This window comes from Ostrea edulis, chromosome 3 (assembly GCF_947568905.1).
Source record: "Ostrea edulis chromosome 3, xbOstEdul1.1, whole genome shotgun sequence".
Lineage (NCBI taxonomy): Eukaryota > Metazoa > Mollusca > Bivalvia > Ostreida > Ostreidae > Ostrea > Ostrea edulis.
Window position 1 is genome coordinate 30922964 of NC_079166.1, and position 19035 is coordinate 30941998.

General features: G+C 33.3%; 2 long non-coding RNA genes across 2 annotated transcripts; both read left to right on the top strand.

Annotated features, from left to right (window-relative positions):
• Nucleotides 1–9378: 9378 nt before the first annotated feature.
• Nucleotides 9379–10995, top strand: LOC130053346 (uncharacterized). The gene is made up of 3 exons (XR_008801911.1): nt 9379–10057; nt 10358–10538; nt 10831–10995. It is a non-coding gene; the product is annotated as an uncharacterized LOC130053346 (long non-coding RNA).
• Nucleotides 10996–15762: 4767 nt separating this feature from the next.
• LOC125675176 (uncharacterized) lies at nt 15763–18043 on the top strand. The gene is made up of 2 exons (XR_008801912.1): nt 15763–16464; nt 17382–18043. It is a non-coding gene; the product is annotated as an uncharacterized LOC125675176 (long non-coding RNA).
• Nucleotides 18044–19035: the final 992 nt, after the last annotated feature.

The following is a 19035-nucleotide window of genomic DNA, read 5'->3' on the forward strand; positions in this document are numbered from 1 at the left end:
ACCACACACAAATCTATCTCGTAGAGTGTCACCAAGATTATCACCGAAATTGCAATGTATAGCAAGATTACGCAGCTCAGCTATATACTGCATCGTTGTTTCGCCGTGTTTTTGGTCCCGCTTGTGGAACCGGAAACGTTCCGCGATGACAAGAGGTTTAGGGTTCATTGAGATGTTCAAGTAGCACTTCAAATGCTTTGTCAGACGGTTTGTCTGGGGCTACTAAGGTTTTTAGTAACGCATAAGTCTTTGGACCTACAAAACTGAGTAATGCCGGTACTTTTTTTTCATTAGCTATCTCATTGGCTAGGAAATACTGTTCGAGGCGTTCAGCATAGGCTTCCCACATTTCAATGCCATCGTCAAAATTTCCAATTTTACCGATTGCGAAGGTCGCCATCTTCAGCCGTAATGGATTAGTTGTCGTAGTGTTGAACTACAGAAATCCTTGTCGCCAGTGTTGTATATTGTGGAGGCCACAATATTTGCAGTGCAGTTGCTGATCAATAATGCCAGAGCACGTGTTTACTTCATTCTATTGAACTACACAGGAAGTACGTACACACAACAAATAACTATGACGTAGAACACAATATCGATTATACAAGACGAATATACATGAACAGTTTCCGGATTACATATACAACACCTGTGTCATTGTTAACTCAAAATGTAGTTATTTTCATCGAAAATAAATTCTATTATTATGATCATTCAAGCAGAAAAAATGGTATTGAGGTAAACCTATAGATTAATCTGAAATCAGAATACATTACCACGGGGTGTCATGATGTCATCAGTTAATATTCTTCATATAACCTTCAATTCCATTTTAGATAATTTAATGTGTACCATCTGAGGTGTATTCGTCATTATTCGACCTGGTTCCACCCCCACCCACCACAACCACCCCGATCCCGCTTTCTATTCACCTGACTTGCTACAGGCCTGTTTGCATATAATGACATGATTTATAATGTCAAAATATTTCTATCAATCCAGAGTAACTATTATTGTACTTGTTACTCTGATGAGACAGCTGACTCAAACAAATGAAAGAATCTGAATCTGAGCTGTTTGTTTCTATTAAATCGTAACAGAGAGCATGACTTAAGGTGTAAAAAACTTGTCATCTATTCAAACTCACGAAAAAAAATAGGAGTCCTATAGATAAATACAGAAAAAATGGCTAGGAAATATACCGCATCTTGACTAGGAATGCAAAATAATATTAATTTAAAGTATTCACCAAGCCACAATATCGTTACAAAACACGAATTGCGAAATACAAATATGAATCTTTAATGGAAGCAAAAGTGGTGCATAAAAATGATGATAATAACAAATAAATGTTGGTGGGTTTTTGTTTGTTTTTTTTTTCTTTTTTTTTTTTTTTTTTCTTTTTTTTTTTCTTTTTTTTTTCTTTTTTTTTTTTTTTTTGTTCGGTGAAATTATTAGAATATATCTAGAGATTACTATACCAATAATTATTTGATTTGTTGGAAATTCAAAACATAGTAGTCCTATTATACCGGTAGAAAGCTTGCAAAAAGCGTGATACGATTAAATATAAATCGAAAAAGGAATGGGGTAGACAAGGAATCCAAACATTTCGGAGAAAGTATCGCCGCAAAAAAATCAGAAGGGAGGGGGGTGTTGGTAGTAGTGTCGATACTTAATATGCAAATATATTCCCCACCCGTTCCATCTTTTATAGGCGCCTGGTGTAAACAATGGAGGAAATTCGAACCTGAATAAATATTTCCGTACGATCTATGTCGTCTCTTTTTATATTTTGTTTATGTTTCAGGAAGCTTATTTATAGGAAGCTTGATTTATAGTTTTAAAAATGCTTCGTTGTTTGGTAAACATATTAGAAGAATAAGCTTTCTGTCATTTAAGTTTATATACATGTACCCTCTAACCTTTAATTTATTGTGACCTACATTTTCATTGGTTACTTTGGATTTTGAATTTCGAAATTCGAATCTCCTATTTTGAATTTCGAATAAACAAGTATTATTTCGTATTTTAATCATTATCTCATCGGCAATTAGATTATGGAACACAGTTCACATTCCACTAATATCTTACCCTGAAAAATTCAGACCCCAAGGTAGCGGTCTCCAATGTTCTGGAACCCGATTTTCATTCACTTGGTCTAATATATAAATAAACACTGGAGGGATTGATATCCATGACCAGAAAGAGAGTATTATCAAATCAAAGTACTGATAGTACTGAAAGACAGTGGTGTGGGTTGGCAAAGGTTAACTCAGGTAAAATTAAAACAATACATAGATAACAATTACCTGAATGATGAATCATCAATGGTAATTCATTTTGTAATAATAATTCAATAATGGTAAAACAGAGTAAATGAGTTCATAGATATTGTATAAAATCAAAAAGAATAAACATATACACATACAATGTAGTTTAAAATGCAGTTTCGAAAATTGAATTAAAATCGTTCATTTTAAATGAGCAGATTTCTTTTCTAAAGAGAATACAGGAAAATAAACTCATATTCATGCACTATTTTCCTCTTTCACTTATAGAGAATATTTTAAAATTTTGAGAATGTTCACCCTGTAAAATGGAGAATCTTATTAAAAGTAGACATTAACGGCAAACTGACAACTCAACTGTATGACAAACAGGATGATTTCAGCTTCTCCATCGTCAACTTCCAATATTTATGTAGCAATGTTCCATTATCACTTGCATATGGTTTTTATATATCTCAACTGATTCGATATGCAAGAGCTTGTTCTGGGTATAGTCAGTTTTTAAATCTTGATAAGCTATTGACAAACAAATTGATGGTACGTGGGGTTTCAACAGTCTCGATTGAAGTCAGCATTTCGCAAATTCTATGGTCGTTATAACGCTCTAGTTCGTCAATGCAATCTATCAATGGGTCATGTGGTGTCTGACGTATTTCATACCGATTGTTAAGCCGTTCTTGGTACACTGATTTTGACTGCGGATAACTCCGTTTACCTAATCAGGATATAGGGCTTACGGCGTGTGACTGGTCGACAGGGGATGTTTACTCCTCCTGGGCACCTAATTCCACCTTCGGTGTGTCCAGGAGTCCGTGTGTACCCAACTATCTATTTTGTATTGCTTGTAGGAGTTATGAGATTGTTCACTGTTCGTTATCTTCACCTTTCATTTAACCAGCAGCGATAAACTACTGACCTTTTTGTAACTTAAAATGTAAAGCATTCCCAAAATTGCCTCTTTGAGATTTGAACATGATAATAATAGAAGGTTTCTATTAGGCATTTATGTGTGTATTCTTGCAGTTGACCTTTTTACACTCACAATGATTGCATAAGCGTTTAGTTATTTTCATACAATTTCTTTTATATTACCTAGACAGAATTACCTATCATATATATACATTTTGTTAAAGGGATAGGGTCTATCTTTTATCTCAAAAATAACATCACAATATTTTGCAAGAAGAACTTCAAAAACAAATTTGTAGCATTAATTATGAGTTATCTATAGCTGCAGTGCTTTGAAATTAAAGTCATTTTGACGTTTTAGCCCTTTAGAAAAATTTTTGTCTGGAGGACAATATATTAAACTGGTACCCCGCTGATTGGTGGCTACACACAAACATAAGATATGCGAAGTCAACAGGGTACTAGTTTAGGCAAATGAGAACAGGGAATTATTTTGTATTTACTATCGTATCCAATGTGTTTGTAAACATTCTGAAGAACTTTGTGTGATTTTCTAGTTATGATCTTAAATTTCGCCACCGTTTTGGAACATGCAAAATTTCACCAATATCTTAGACCCTATGTCTTTCAAGAAATTATATGATTATACAGTATAGTACACTAAATGTGTTTGAATAACAACTTTATATCCAATACCAATGGACATATTTCAACCCAAGCGATCCATAGATCTCAAGGCCCATATGAGCTATCTTGCTCTCACGGGTATATATGTATTTCATAAATTTAAGAGTTCTACTTGTACATGTAGTCTCACGTCTCACATTGAAACAAAAACCTGTTATTGGATAATTCAGAATGCAAGCATATTGCATTAACTAACTGTAATTTCGCGATATATGTGCACAGTATGTGTGTGTTGGGGGGGGGGGGGGTAATTAGGACATGAGAAATTCAAACACATCATTTATCAAAGTTATAAAAGAAGGTGTTGCACGTTTCATGTAAAGGATGTTCTCTCCTGGTTTGAATTTTTTCAGAAGTATCAAACTTTTTTGATAAACCATTTTAACTGATACATCTTTATCCGAAAGACATTTAAAACATAAAAAAGAGTATGTTAGTGTGGACTTTAAAGAATTACAGCCCCTCAATTTGCCCCTTTGCTGAAATTAATTTTTCATGAAAATTACCATTTTTCACAAAAAACACACTATAAAACAAATATTAAGGAAAGAATAATCTTGACTTTTTTATTTTATGAAAATTAAGCATAATTGATTATTTCAATAACTTTTACATAAAATATATCACCAATTCTACAAAAAATCAAGGATTAATTAATATAATTGGATAAAATATCACACAAATTTGTAGACCTATTTCATCACAAAATTCAACCTAGGGAGAATATCTGTATCAAACTTTTTCTGAAGTTACTAATGTAGATTCGAATAATATTTTTGCTTATTTTAAAAGAAAAAAATATTAGGGGTAGTGTGCATTGGAACAAAGTTTTGAACTATTTTGTGCCCCCACCCCCCTTCCTATTTTGGTATCTATCCAATACAATAACAATATATGATTTGTTATAAAATGTATATTCTTCAATTCATAGTTACAAATTATATATATATATTCTATCACATGATAAATAATCAGAAAATATATAAATAATTTATATATATACAATACTAATTAGGGTATTGCTAAAGAATGTGTAAATTATATGCCTACGGTATCAGCATTTTCTAATGACCATGTTGCATTGTGACCTTTGACCTTCCGACCCCCAAATCAATAGGCCTATCTCCCTCTTGGTAAGGCCCTCAATAACAAAATTGTATGTTGTAATGTGACCGACCCACACAAAACACTGCGATCCATATTTTTTTTTATGGCTGCACAAACTTTTTTTTTGGATAGAGATCGAGATACGAAGAAAGATTCAACATGGCGGACAAATGAATGGTCACGTTTGTTTTGACCAGCATCAATTTAAAGCAATATCTGCTGTAATTGACGGTAAATAATTTGAAAAATAAAAGAACAGATTGATTAACATATAAATGTGATTGAATATAATTCATAAACTTGTCAAATCAGCAGATTATATCAATTCATGAATCAATTACCTTCCTGACAATGACAGTCTCCGATATTCATTGACCCCCGAGGTCATGAGTAGCAGAGTCGCGTTACAGCAAACATACATTTTTTAAAGGCTAGCTTAAGTATCTACATATCTTAATTTGGTTTGAAAATGATATTGGATACACGAGTTATCCAGAAAATAATTTCAACATTCATTTTCAATGCACTGCATTGACCGCAACCCCAAAATCACCATGTTCCATGAACACTATTGAATTAATTAGCATAGTAATTGTAAAACAGCATGTGTTTCCTTGATTGTGATATATTCTAAAAAGTGACCTTGAATATGAATTTAATCTTTAAATTGTAATATGATGGATATTATTGTAGCTGTTACACAACTACATGATAATTATGTGATATCATTATCTTGAAAGCTATACAGTTGTTCTGTATAATCTACGAGACGGGTAGGGACATTGCATATTCATTGAAAATTGTTTCGCACATTCCATTCCCAGTGTATACCAAACAATACGAGTAGATTTCGTTTAGATAAATATGTCTTATCAAAATAATTATATTTTTGTTAATCACTATTATAATAACATAAAGATATGTAACAACATTATGTTATGATGGAATAAATGCACCTGAACTTAGTGGTACCAAAAGTAGAAGACTGCATGACTTTGACCTTGAAATTATAGCCTGAACAGAAAATTAACGACTTTGTTCACTGTGACCATGACCTTGCAGATTTGACATATCATTTAGACCATTTTGTCTTGGTGAATATTCCTTAGCAAGTTTAAAAATATATTGTGGATATTCAATGTTTTGTTTTTGGATATGGACTTTATTTCACTCCTAAGACATTATTTCTAAAATATCAATTCTGATAAAGAGCTTCATGATGAAATCATAATTATGCATTTATACAAACCAGATCATAATTAAGATTCGTGACATGTAATTTGTTTAAAGTGTTCAGCAATAGCATGTATTATTTTTTTATGAATTTGTCACTCTAGGTTTTTTTCCACATTTTTCAGACAGCAATTGCCTTATGCCTTCTTCTTCACTCCAATTATATGACAGTTTCAAAGCTGAGTAATTCAAATTACTTGCTGCAATCTTTTTGCTCATAGTCACAGAAATGATTTTATCAATACGTGGTTGTAAAGATGGTAAATTCAAAGATGAAATTAACGCACTTTCACTGGAATAAATTGCCCTTTGAGTTGAAAATGTAGCTTTTTTCCTATCTTCAGTACCAAATTCTAAAAAATTTACTAGTTTTTGAAGATGAATGACATCCTGAAATGCATCATAAGCTGGATATTTCATTTTGAGAAAAGACTCTACTAAATTCTCTTGGCTATAGGAAGACAGATCAGGATGTTGAGAACGAATAAGAATATTGGTGTCGAGAAAACCAGCAACACATGTTGTAAAAGCTTGCATTTTTCCTACAGCATTTAAGGCATTAACCCTTTCTCTACCGTATCGGTCAATATGACCGATAGCGCGTAAAAACAGGGCTACGCAAAAGGAGTGTCTATAAATCTTTGAAACTACGGACGTAATACATATGTTTTATATATCATATTTTTGGAAATTTTCTATATTTTTTAACTATGCAAAAATCAATTGAATAAATAAAGCCATTAAATTAAAAAAAGCATTTAAAATGAAGGATGACTTCGTCTAAATATGACGCAACGCTTTGTCGCAAGGCCATTTCCCCCCTCGCTATGATTTTTTTTATTTTCCCTATGACTGCAATATTTTTTATATATTTGAGAAGCATATATTCCCTGCTTTCAGTACATATAAAAATTATTTTTAATGGCTGGCAAAGTTATAAGAATATAGCAATTTTTTGCACATATACGTTGTTTTACGATTTTATTTCGCAATGTTTAAACAGATCGGCGTTTTATCTATATTTATATATGGAAATAGGGAAAAGTAAATACATCTTGTAAAAGTAGAAGAAATGTTCTTTTTAATGGACCCTTATTCATATTATAATTCTCGGTAGTTTTTATATTACGATAAAATGAAATTGGGACATGCTGCGCGGTTGTCTTAAAAATTAGCAACAAATCGACGTCGCTAAAAGCAATCGACGCGCGTCGCACAATAAAGTGGTGAAAACTATTTGTATTGTCCTCTTTTAGTAAATTCAGTACCTGTTGATACACTAAAACAACATACATACATGCATGAAATAATCAGCCAGGTATCTCTGCTTTTTTTTTAAAGCATAAAACCAATATTGGTTTACAACAGTTACACAACCTACATGTAACTTCATAAAACACCTATTGAGAATATTACTTCGGCAGATTGAATTTTAAAAAAGATAAATAAAGTACTTCAAATTCAGATATAAACGTTATATTTGTTCGGAATAGTAATGATTTTTTTTCTCTGCCAAAGAAAGAAAACAAAAAAGAAGTTCGCCTATATATAGCCTGTATACTTTTATTTTTCCGTGATCCGGATCGCGGGCCTCGCGGGCTTTTCTGAAAGTGTGCACGGAGAACACCGTTCAACGAAAACAACATCAGCTTCACCGTGACTGTCACAACCAACGCTTGTATTTTACATCTTTAAAACGACCTGATGTCAGAAGAAGATGCCCTGGATCGCCTGTTGCAGGATGACCCAAACGATCATGCATACAGTATAAATACGTACATGTAAGTTGATGTAGCCACATAGGCCGACTAAAAAGAAAACAAAAATGTGGTTTTGTCATGTTATGAAAAATTCACGATTAATTAACCGCAATTTGATGCCATGGTTTGTCGTTTCATGAAAGCAAATATTTATATTTTATGATATCTAAAACAAGTGAATAACACCCTGTCCGGGTCCGGCAGTTTGATTAACACCCCCCCCCCCTTTTCCCCAGAATTATCTCCTTACGTGACGCGCGAGTGTAAGAAGGGGGTGTATTTAGTGTATAATGGGATGGGGTGGTTTTAATAAGACTGGGCATTCACGACCGCTGGTGAGAAGGCTATTTTCCAAGTTTTTTCCATGTTTATAAAAGAAATTATCTTTCTATGAAAAGAAAACACAATCTGTTAGGAAAACACACTTATGATAGAATTTATTATCATAATTTGAATTATTTTCTTTATTCTGTAACAGAAATAAAAACAAAATGTGTGTTTGGGCCAAAATGGGGGTGGGTTTAACATCAATCAAAGTCTGATTATGACAGGCTAATGAAAAATAATAGTGATTTCTCTTTTATCCAAATGCATGTATTTTATATACATTTAGTAGCTTATGACCATAAATTAAATGTGATCCATACATGCTGGTACTTGTATGCTATGAGCTGATGAGCATGTGTTCCCTTCTTGCCCACAGGGGCTCGGTTGTCAGATATTGAAGTTTTGTATTATTTGTTCCCGAATAATAAATTGAAGTTTTGCATGATTTGTGTCCGAATAATAAATTATATAAATGCAAGGTGAAGATAACGAACAGTGATCAATCTCATAACTCCTACAAGCAATACAAAATAGATAGTTGGGCAAACACGGACCCCTGGACACACCAGAGGTGGGATCAGGTGCCTAGGAGGAGTAAGCATCTCCTGTTGACCGGTCACACCCGCCGTGAGCCCCATATCATGATCAGGTAAACGGAGTTATCCGCAGTCAAATCAGTGTGCCAAGTACTTTAATGTACACATGATACACCTTTTTGAAAACCTCTAAAAAAGCGGATTTTGGTGGTGGATTTTAGTTATATAATTTATTATTCGGACACAAATCATGCAAAACTTCAATTTATTATTCGGGAACAAATAATACAAAACTTCAATAACTGACAACCGAGCCCCTGTGTTCTTGGCGGTCTCCTCCGTGACCGAGTGGTTAGAGCATTGCGCTCAAAATCACACGGCCTCTCATCTCTGTCGGCGCGAGTTCGAATCCCATTCGCGCCGGTAAGTGAGAAAGTTTTCCCAATTTACTTTCGAAAGATCGGTGGTCTCTCCCCAGGTATCTGGGTTATCTCTTCCACCAATAAAAAAAAACTGGGTGCCACCAGATAACTGAAAAATTGCTGAGTTTGGCAGAAAACATCAATCAATCAATCCCCTTCTTGCCTAGATTTTCTCTAATTTCGACTAAATCCACAGCCCATCAGAGTACCATACAAGGGGATTTAGACACTGGGTACCATTAAGAAGCAATTCAATTCAACTTTTATATCTGGGGTCATTCACTTTCCCTCAGAGTTTCAGTATTTTCGCTGGACCCTGTAGGTTTTAACCTGAATTTCTTCAGTATTTGCCCTCGTGTATAATATATGCTAGGCATAATGCAGATACCTACATGATACATTTTTTTTCATTACCCACTCTGCTACTCTCGCAATGTATAATAAAATATTCGATTCATTTCTAACACATGTATGCAATCCCTTACCATATCTTTAAATAAATTTGAGTAAATAAATTTAAGTGCGAAACTGTTCCATGCTACCGTGAAACTTAGATTTTGCTTTTTAAACATAAACCAACAATTCTTAATTGTGATTTCTTTTCTTCTTTAAAAAGGGTATTGACATCCCAATATTTAGTGGGAAGTTCCCAGGTATCATCCGCTAGCGACAGTCTACTGACAAATCCAGACATGCATTGGAAGGATGCTGATATGGAGGACACAGGAACACCTGATCCCAGAACTGTGGCATTTCATTCGGGGTGACAACCTGGCTTTCAGTTGGTATGACTCTTTGAGGTTGAATATAGGGTTAAATCAGTGTAAATTTGATTAACATTCAAATAAATCCAGATAATACATTCACAACTGGAATCATGGCATTATGGTACACTGATATGTGTGTACCATTTTACTGGGGGGGGGGGGGGGTTTGTGTTTTTTTGGGTTTTTTTGGCTGCATAACTAGGGATCGTATACATACAAAATGAGACAAAACAATTTCTAATTAGTTTCTAATTATAAGGTATGACACGTTTTAAGGTATGGTGGCCAATACTGATTTTCTTTGCAATTTTCTTTCAGATATGGGACCCTATTATTCGGAGAACTGCAAATTTTATGAAGCTGTCTTTGACAGAAGATTTGGTTTTCTCCATCTGTGTTGCCACCAACCATTATGCTGAGATGGTCATATCTAGGGGGAAGGGTTGCCATATACTTCCCAAGGAAGTTTGCACCCTCTCACTGAAGAGGAACTGTACAGGTATTACTAGTTTTAAAAACCGATATTGTGGCAGTGATTTCCAGTTTCAAAAGAATAATAAGATGCATAGTAAAAAGATTACCTTTACCAAAATTAATCTGGCTGTGAATGTAACTCATTTATTAAATGTGTACTACAATTACCTCAGATAAAATTTCATAAGTAATTAAATGCATACTTTTCAGAGGGCCTTGATTATCGAAAACATTTACAGAGCCAATTTGAGTATTCAAAAGCTTTGACAATACATTAGTATTTAGGACTAAGTATTAAGAAATACTTTTTTTTCCAGATTTTTGTGCATTATCTTATACACGCCTGCTGTGAAGTTCCAGTCGATAGACAGATATTGGTCAAGGCATGCCCCTGTCGGAACAACTCGTTATCAAGAATTATGTCTAGAAATAGGTTTCAAGAGGTTGAATATAAGAACATTTTTGTTAAATATGATGCAAGTACATTTACATCTAGTGATTGAAAGTAAGTACTTGAACATTCGCTTATGTTGAACTTGGAGAGGAAAAATGGTTAGTACTTTTTGATAACATTTGATAAGGTGTTGTTGCTTAGCAACCAAATATAACTGAATAAAAAATAGATTATTTTAGATAATAATTGAAAGATCTTTGTTTTAATGTTGCAATACTTATTCTATTTAATGGAACATAATGGCAAAACGTCATATTATTAGAAAATGATGGACAAGTATATAAAGTACGTAGTTTCCATTTGATGACCTTTGACCTTAATTCTCTTCATTACATTTTTTTTTAAAAACCTTTTAAAATGATTAAGATCTATTTAAAGATTATATTTTTAAAATAATGTGACATTTACTAATCATCATGGATTGTAATTACGTTTAAATTGTGTCGAATGGATGCAGAAAGGCAAATTATGGTCAAAATTGTACTATGAGTGTTGTTACTTAGCAACCAAAAATATTTGTTTGTCAATAAAATTGATTAGTTTGATTTTGTTCTTTTTGTAGTATATTAAAAGGCACATTAGCTCATACATTTAGAATTTCCTATTTTTGACTCTAATCTAGTGAGAGGGGTCGTAATATATATATTTCAGAGAAAAAAGATTGCAAAAATGTGCACTTATATGACCTTTGACCCCGTAGACCTATATGAGGTCATGGGATACATTGACAAATTTTATAAGAAATTGTTCCCTGTCCAATTCCTAACAAAATTACATGTCATATGCTTACCCCAAATCGTGATCCATGCAGATTTAAATCGATTTTAAAATACTGTCATTTAGTCTTTAAAAACCTCTAAAATGTGCCGGTAGAGAAAGGGTTAATCAAAACATGGCAATCATAAGACTTTATGTTATGTCCATTAAGTATTACATCCCCGGATGATTTGAGGTTGGCAATAAATTCTATGAATTCATCCAGTGCTGTGGATATGCATTTGGCTTCGACAACATTTTCATAGTGGTACATCTGGCCATTTCTTAATGTAATTCCAGATGCCTGTGCTGCATTTGGAGATATTCGCTTTTTCGGCATCACATAGTATTGCCACTGGTCATCTCCACACACTACTGCCATTTGGGTGATGTGAAAATTTCGTTCTGGAAAATTTGAGTTGGTAGGAGTCATGATTTAATTTTACTTACAGGAAAAAGTGTTTAATTTGATTGAGTAAATAATCAGAGGCATAAAGAGTGTACCGTCTACTGAACCACTCTTGCAAATGGTTGCGACACCTGTTGTTGTGTTTTGAAAAGCACCATAGTGTTTCACATTTTATCAAATTCAAATGGGAAAAAAATCAATTTGCCCAATCCTGTTGTTTCCAAATCAAAAACATAATATTTTGTGATGGTTGGAATGTTATCACATGGTTGTTTTCTAGGTGGAGGAATTTCAGCAACATCTGATCCTTGAACTTGCAAATCAATCCCAGTGGAGTAACTTGGTCCTTCTCTCAGTTCAGCGGCAGAATTTAACTTTGAGCTACAGAATCAAACGAAACACATTTGTGAACCTCCTATACCCCAAAATACGAGATTTGCTGTTACATCTATGTTTTTCAGACCTAGTAGCTCAAAGTTCAAAATGTCAAACTTAGAAATCTAGATCATAATATCATCGTCCGTCGTCTGTCTGTCTGTAAACTTTTTATATTTTCGACTTCTACAGAACCACTGGGCCAATTTAAACCAAACGTGGCCAAAAGCATCCTTGGGTGAAAGCTTTCAGGTTTGTTCAAATGAGGGACCATGTCCCTTTCAAAGGGGAGATACTAGAAAAAAAGCAAAATAGGGTGGGGTCATTTAAAAATTTTCTTCTCAAGAACCACTGAGCCAGAAAAACTGAGATTTACATAAAAGCTTCCTGACATAATGCAGATTCAAGATTGTTAAAATCATGGCCCCTGGGAGTAGAATGGGGCCACAAGGGGGATCAAAATTTTGCATACAAATATATAGGAAAAATCTTCTTCTCAAGAACCATTGGGCCAAAGAAGTTGACATTTACATAAAAGCTTTCAGACATAGTGTAGATTCAAGTTTGCAAAAATCATGGGTTCCAGGGGTAGGTTGGGGCCATAATAGGGACTACGGTTTTACATGCAAATATATATGGAAAGTCTTCTGATATAGGCCAAGGTGACTCAGGTGAGCGATGTGGCCCATGGGCCTCTTGATTATTTTTTTAACTTGGCTGTTGCATGAGTTATCTTTCCTTTTTTGGCCTAAAAACAAAGGTACATCATTCATTGTTCAAATCGACAAACTTTCTAAATTCCATGTTGCAAAAATTGCTGTGCATAACAAAACTATTAATTACATGCATAACATGTGTAATGAACAAATATACATTTTAATTTTTTTATAATATACTGTGTAATCTACATCCCCATGAACCAGTGACTCTTTGCCATATATTACTTAGTAAAATTAAAAAAATTTCCAAAATAATTTATTTAGTCAAAAAAATTCCATCCCAATGCACAAGTAAATATTTGGCTATTTGTAAACATTGGCTCCCACAAAAATTAATGATTCCATATTATCAAGTTCATGAAGGAAAGAGTTCATTAGTTTTTGACAACGAGTTCCCTATTTCATGTAAAAGGTAGATTTCTTTAATAAAAGGATATAAAAAATGTAGTTAGTCATCAAGAATTATGCATCAGTACTGTCGGTTTCTAAGCTCAAGTCTTCTTAATTTGTGTTTCTTTAGGAACGCTAATGCTCTCCGTCTTTTAGCTCTGATGTCTCGAAGGTTTGCAAGTCTTTTTGTATGATAACCTGGAGAAAGTCCAACTTTCTTGTATACCTAAAACAAAAAGTTGTGTTTGTGAAACACTATGACCCAGGTGACAAAAAACAAACAATCAACAAGGTCAAAATCTTTAGTGCCAAAAGAAAGTTCTTGTCACAAGGAATGCACTTATAAAATGTGAGAGCCTATTGCTCATCCTTCAAATGTTATGCCTAGGGTTAATGTTACAGACAGGCAGGATAAAAATGACAAACCCCCAAATTTAGTTGCAACAGCATAAAAATATCAATAAATAAGTTACAGCTCAGCTTGATATTTTAAATTGATTTTATTTGATTTCTGCTCTAAAAATCAGGATAAATTTTATGAGATAATTTTTGATAAATTATTTTCAACCCAGAATTAATCATGCATTATAATGGTACGGTTCGTTGAACTGAATATGAAATCCATTTGGAAATCATGCTGACAGCGTTGAATTTATCAGTGTGATACTAGTACTGCTTGGCGGATAGGCCAGTTATATTTTACGCAAGCATTATAGAGCCTGACTGGGAACTTTTAAAAAGGTTTTACCTACAAATGGAATATAAATATCGGTATGAAATTTTACTTTGAAGATTATTAAATCTGATCAGTCATTTATAAAGTTAATATTTAAACATCACCTAGACTTTTGAATATTACGAACCCCCCCCCCCCTCCCCTTTTTTTTTTTAAACACTTGTAATACAGGCATGACATTATTTCTTTACTACAAATAACCCGGCCAATCAATTACAAATTTTCTATTCAGTTAGGTTTTTTTTCAACCAAGTAATCGGTTAGCTGGAGAATCGTTGTTATCCATAGTATTTAACATACATACATATATAAACCAACCAAACTTTGGATACATACCGTCCCGCACGAACGACAACTCGTACAAGAAAGAATTACGAAAATCCGGAATATAGGAAAACAGAAAGGAATGAACCACAATTTTTAATTCAACTCCCCCGAGTTCTGACTCTAGGACCACAGGCACCTGAAGTATGGATACTACCACCCTTTTTTATAATTTCTTCTTCTTTTTTTCTCGCGCGGTGATGATTTCTCTGAAATATGTATACCGGTAGAAGACCAATCTCGATAACTTATAAAAAGCGTGAAACGATTACATAAATCGAAAGAGGGGTGAGATTGGCAGGGAATCAACACCTTTCGGAGAAATTATTGCTGAAAAAATATCAAAAGGGGAAGGTAAGCAGTATCCATATTTCAGGTGCCAGTGTCTAGGACAGGTCCTAAGAAGTCACAGTGTTATATTTAACATACTAGTGTATCATATTTTGCATCAACGGATATTTTCGTTGTTTCCAACCAATGAAAATCATCCTTACTTTAATAGTCCTCCGTTGCATCATATTACCCATAATGCAAATATTGCACATACTTCACAAGATTATCGAACATACATCACAAGGTATAGAACATACATCACAAAATTATCGAATACACATGACAAGATATAGAATATATATCACAAGATATATAATATGCATCACAAGATATTGAACATACATCACAAGATTATTGCATATACATCACAAGATATAAAATATACATTACAAGACATGGAAATTACATTACAAGATATTGAAGATGCATCACAAAATTTTGAATATACATCACAAGATTTTCGAATATACATCTCAAGATATTGTACACATCAAAAGATATTGAACATACATCACAAGACTATCGAACGAAGCAACGTTTTACACGCCATAACCGTCATTGTTTCAGCGTCAAGTGCAGGAGTGAATACATATATTTTTTCTCCCACTATATGATATATCGTATGTAACTACGTGACATACTTTTGTTGTTGTAATCTGACGTACTACAATACTTCCATCGGGTATTCCAAAACTATTCTGAGTATAATTAATAAGTTGTCGATTTTGAACAATGAAAGAACATGGCCCACGAACCATGAAAAATGGCCTAGCCTGGGATATTGATAATTTCTGTATATAATAATCTTCGGGATATAGGCTTTCTAGAAATGTTTTTCTTTTTTTCATATATTCTATACTTTTTTGTTAATATGACGTTGAATATTGTGGTATTTAATGTTAAAAAATTAACATTTCGGGATACACGTCACAACAATAAACCTCCAATGACCATGTACAATGTACATGAACCTATAAATCTCTAAATATATCAAGTTATATGCACTCAAATAGCTAGAATGGCTTATTCAATGATCATAATAAGCATTTTTGACCAAATTTGGGAAATAGAAATAAGAAATATTTTGGAAATGATGTTCAAAGCCGTGATTGTTCAACTTTACTTTTAAATTATTTTTACTTGAATTTTAAAATACTGAAATAAGAAGAATAAATATAGTATGTAGTTTATTTACATGGTGAAAGAAGTGAATCATTGGAACAATTCTGTTTCATATCATATTCCATAGTTTTGAGGGGTTTTTTTGTTTTCTCTATTATTATTTTTTTTTTTTTTTAGTATTAAAACGACCGAGTATCGAAAGCAATGGTAACGAAATAAGTTGACACCGCGTCTCGTCAAAACATGTTCAATTCGAATTTACTCGGAATTACACGTTCAACGAGCATTTGCTGTGAAACCTGATTAAAGGAAAATTACTGTAGACACCTAATAGTAAGTATCAAATGATCTTTTTGTTACATGTACATGTAGATTTCATAGCGTGAATAATAACAACACAACACCGATATAGGGGATCAGAGTCAGTATATTATTGACTCTGAAAATACGATTTGAGAAATGATACTGTATAAATTTTACTGTATTTATCTTGATCAATAATTGTATATTCCTATACGTATTAATCATGTAAAGATACTGAGGTCTTTTAACCTACAATTTTTTTTAAATGTTTGTGCAATACATTATTGACTGACAGAACGTAATTCATGAGCTGTGATCTAAAAATCTTCCAGGCATTAATATAGATTTGAATAGAATTACATCTAGATACATATTTGAAATAGGATATATCCTAAGGCACTGTAGTTTTAAATTGTTTGGATTATATTGCATTTACATGTAATGTATACATGCTTGTAAATGCCACAGAATGAGAAATAATCTAAATTGGCCTATTTTCATAATGTTCCCAAAATAGAAGTATCATGTAGATCTATACAGGAAGTAACATTTACAAATCATGTTTGTTGTTTGTTATTTGCCAGTTAAGTATCATAATGATAATACTAGTAGTTCATAATAAGTAATTATTCTGCTAAAATCAAATACCCTTTTTATTGTCAACAAATACAACACTGGTAGAAAGGTTATAAAGCTTTTATCTAGCACAAGTTTCCATATTCTACAGGTTTACATATGTCAGCAAGTCCTCAAAAGCAGCTTTAGGGGTTCCCAGGAGATTCTGATGCTCACTGTTAGACTTTCACTGTCGTCAAAATCCAACCTTATTTTCTCTTTTCTCAAAACTTCAGCTCTCAAAAACTTGTTTTGATTAATTATGTCACTCCTGTTTTGTTGAACATGGTGTTGTCAGCAATAGGTTCAAGTTCTTCTATGTCTTGTTGTAGGTGATTTGTACAGAAGCGAGCCCCGGCAGGAATGATGGCCTCTTTTGAAATAAGATTTCATGCCTTACTTCTACTGGGACTACAACTAACTTTGGACCTGGTCACTCGCAGATACAGCATGAAGTGTGCCCTCTTGATGTACATGGGGATGGGAGTGATACAGAAGGGGGACTAATTGGAAGAACTGCTGCTGCTGCTGGTGGTGCTGGACTGTCTTGAATCTGTTGCCTAACCGACTTGATATTCTTCTGTTTAATATGGGAGCAACACACACACTCTGGCATATATTGCACAGAAAATCATGATCAGATGGTGCCCTCCCTATCAGAGTGGTGATCACTGACCTATATTTCTTTGAAATCCTGGATCTGTGTTTTGGTTTTACTCTCCATGGACAGTTGAAACAGAGAAAGAATTAGGGACCACTCCTTGGCATATCTGAAATATTTATGTCATATACATGTAATTAAAATATACAATTTGGGTTGGATGAAAATCTTATCTTCATGTTAAAACCCATTAGCCTAGGTTATTTTTCCTAAAATCTCATTATAAATCAATTAACTTGTTAATTAATGCTTGGTGAATCAATTGATAAATTGTATTCAAAAACTTGGAATTATTTTTTTTCCACTAATAAACTGAAAATGTGTATCTTCAAATGTTTTGTTGATTAATGTCAGTGTGACATATAGAGGGGGTATGGGGTTTACAACAATGTATATTACATGGTTAATTTATTTCTATTATGTAGTCCATGTAAATTTCTGTGGAAACGAGGAAGTTATCTATATTTGGTCTTTCCTATCCCGGGGTAGGAAAGACCGAATATAAATAACCCCCTCGTTTCCACGGAAATTAAGTCCATGAGAGCCTGAAATCTCCCAACCTGGGTCTGTTTAATGGACCCTTCCAAAGTCCTTTTTTAAGGAAAAAGTAAACCATTTTCCTAATCCAAAAAGAAAACTGGTGCAAAAACCATGCACATCTCCATACATGAAATAATATAAATAATAGAAAAATTATCAGTAGTATTGTAATACATTTTCGGTGGGAATGGGGGTTTGCCATTTCACCTTTATAGATTGTTTTTTTTTTCCTAACATTTAAAACATATCTTTTCAATATCAATTTTGTCTATAGCACAAAATAAAAATTCTAAAATCAATTAAAGCGTTTGATTTTCGTGTGTATATATAAAACAAAACGAAAGAAAAAAACTAGGATCCTCCACTAGTAAACTATGTTTTCCATTTAGAGTTATTGCCCTTCAATCGAAAAAAAGTAAATATAATTAAGAGAATACTCTACATTTCAACACAAGTTATGTCAAATATTATTTAACAAGATATATTTTGATATGTATTTAAATTGACCTACTTCATTAAAAACAAACTTTCTGTGTGTTTTTGTAGGTGTCTTTCCACGTATATACAAGGGACTTATGAATTTACGAACTTAAATAGTTAAAATTGAAAACAAAACGAAAATTTTTATCTCCGTTCGATGTATAAATATTGTGCGTTCAAACGACAAGTACAAATGTAAAATAGAAGAGCTTACAGCCGTGTTTGACATTGCCGTAATATTCGGACATTTGTTAATGTAACACGTTGCTACAAATTTACAGTTATGATTGACAGACTTAATATTT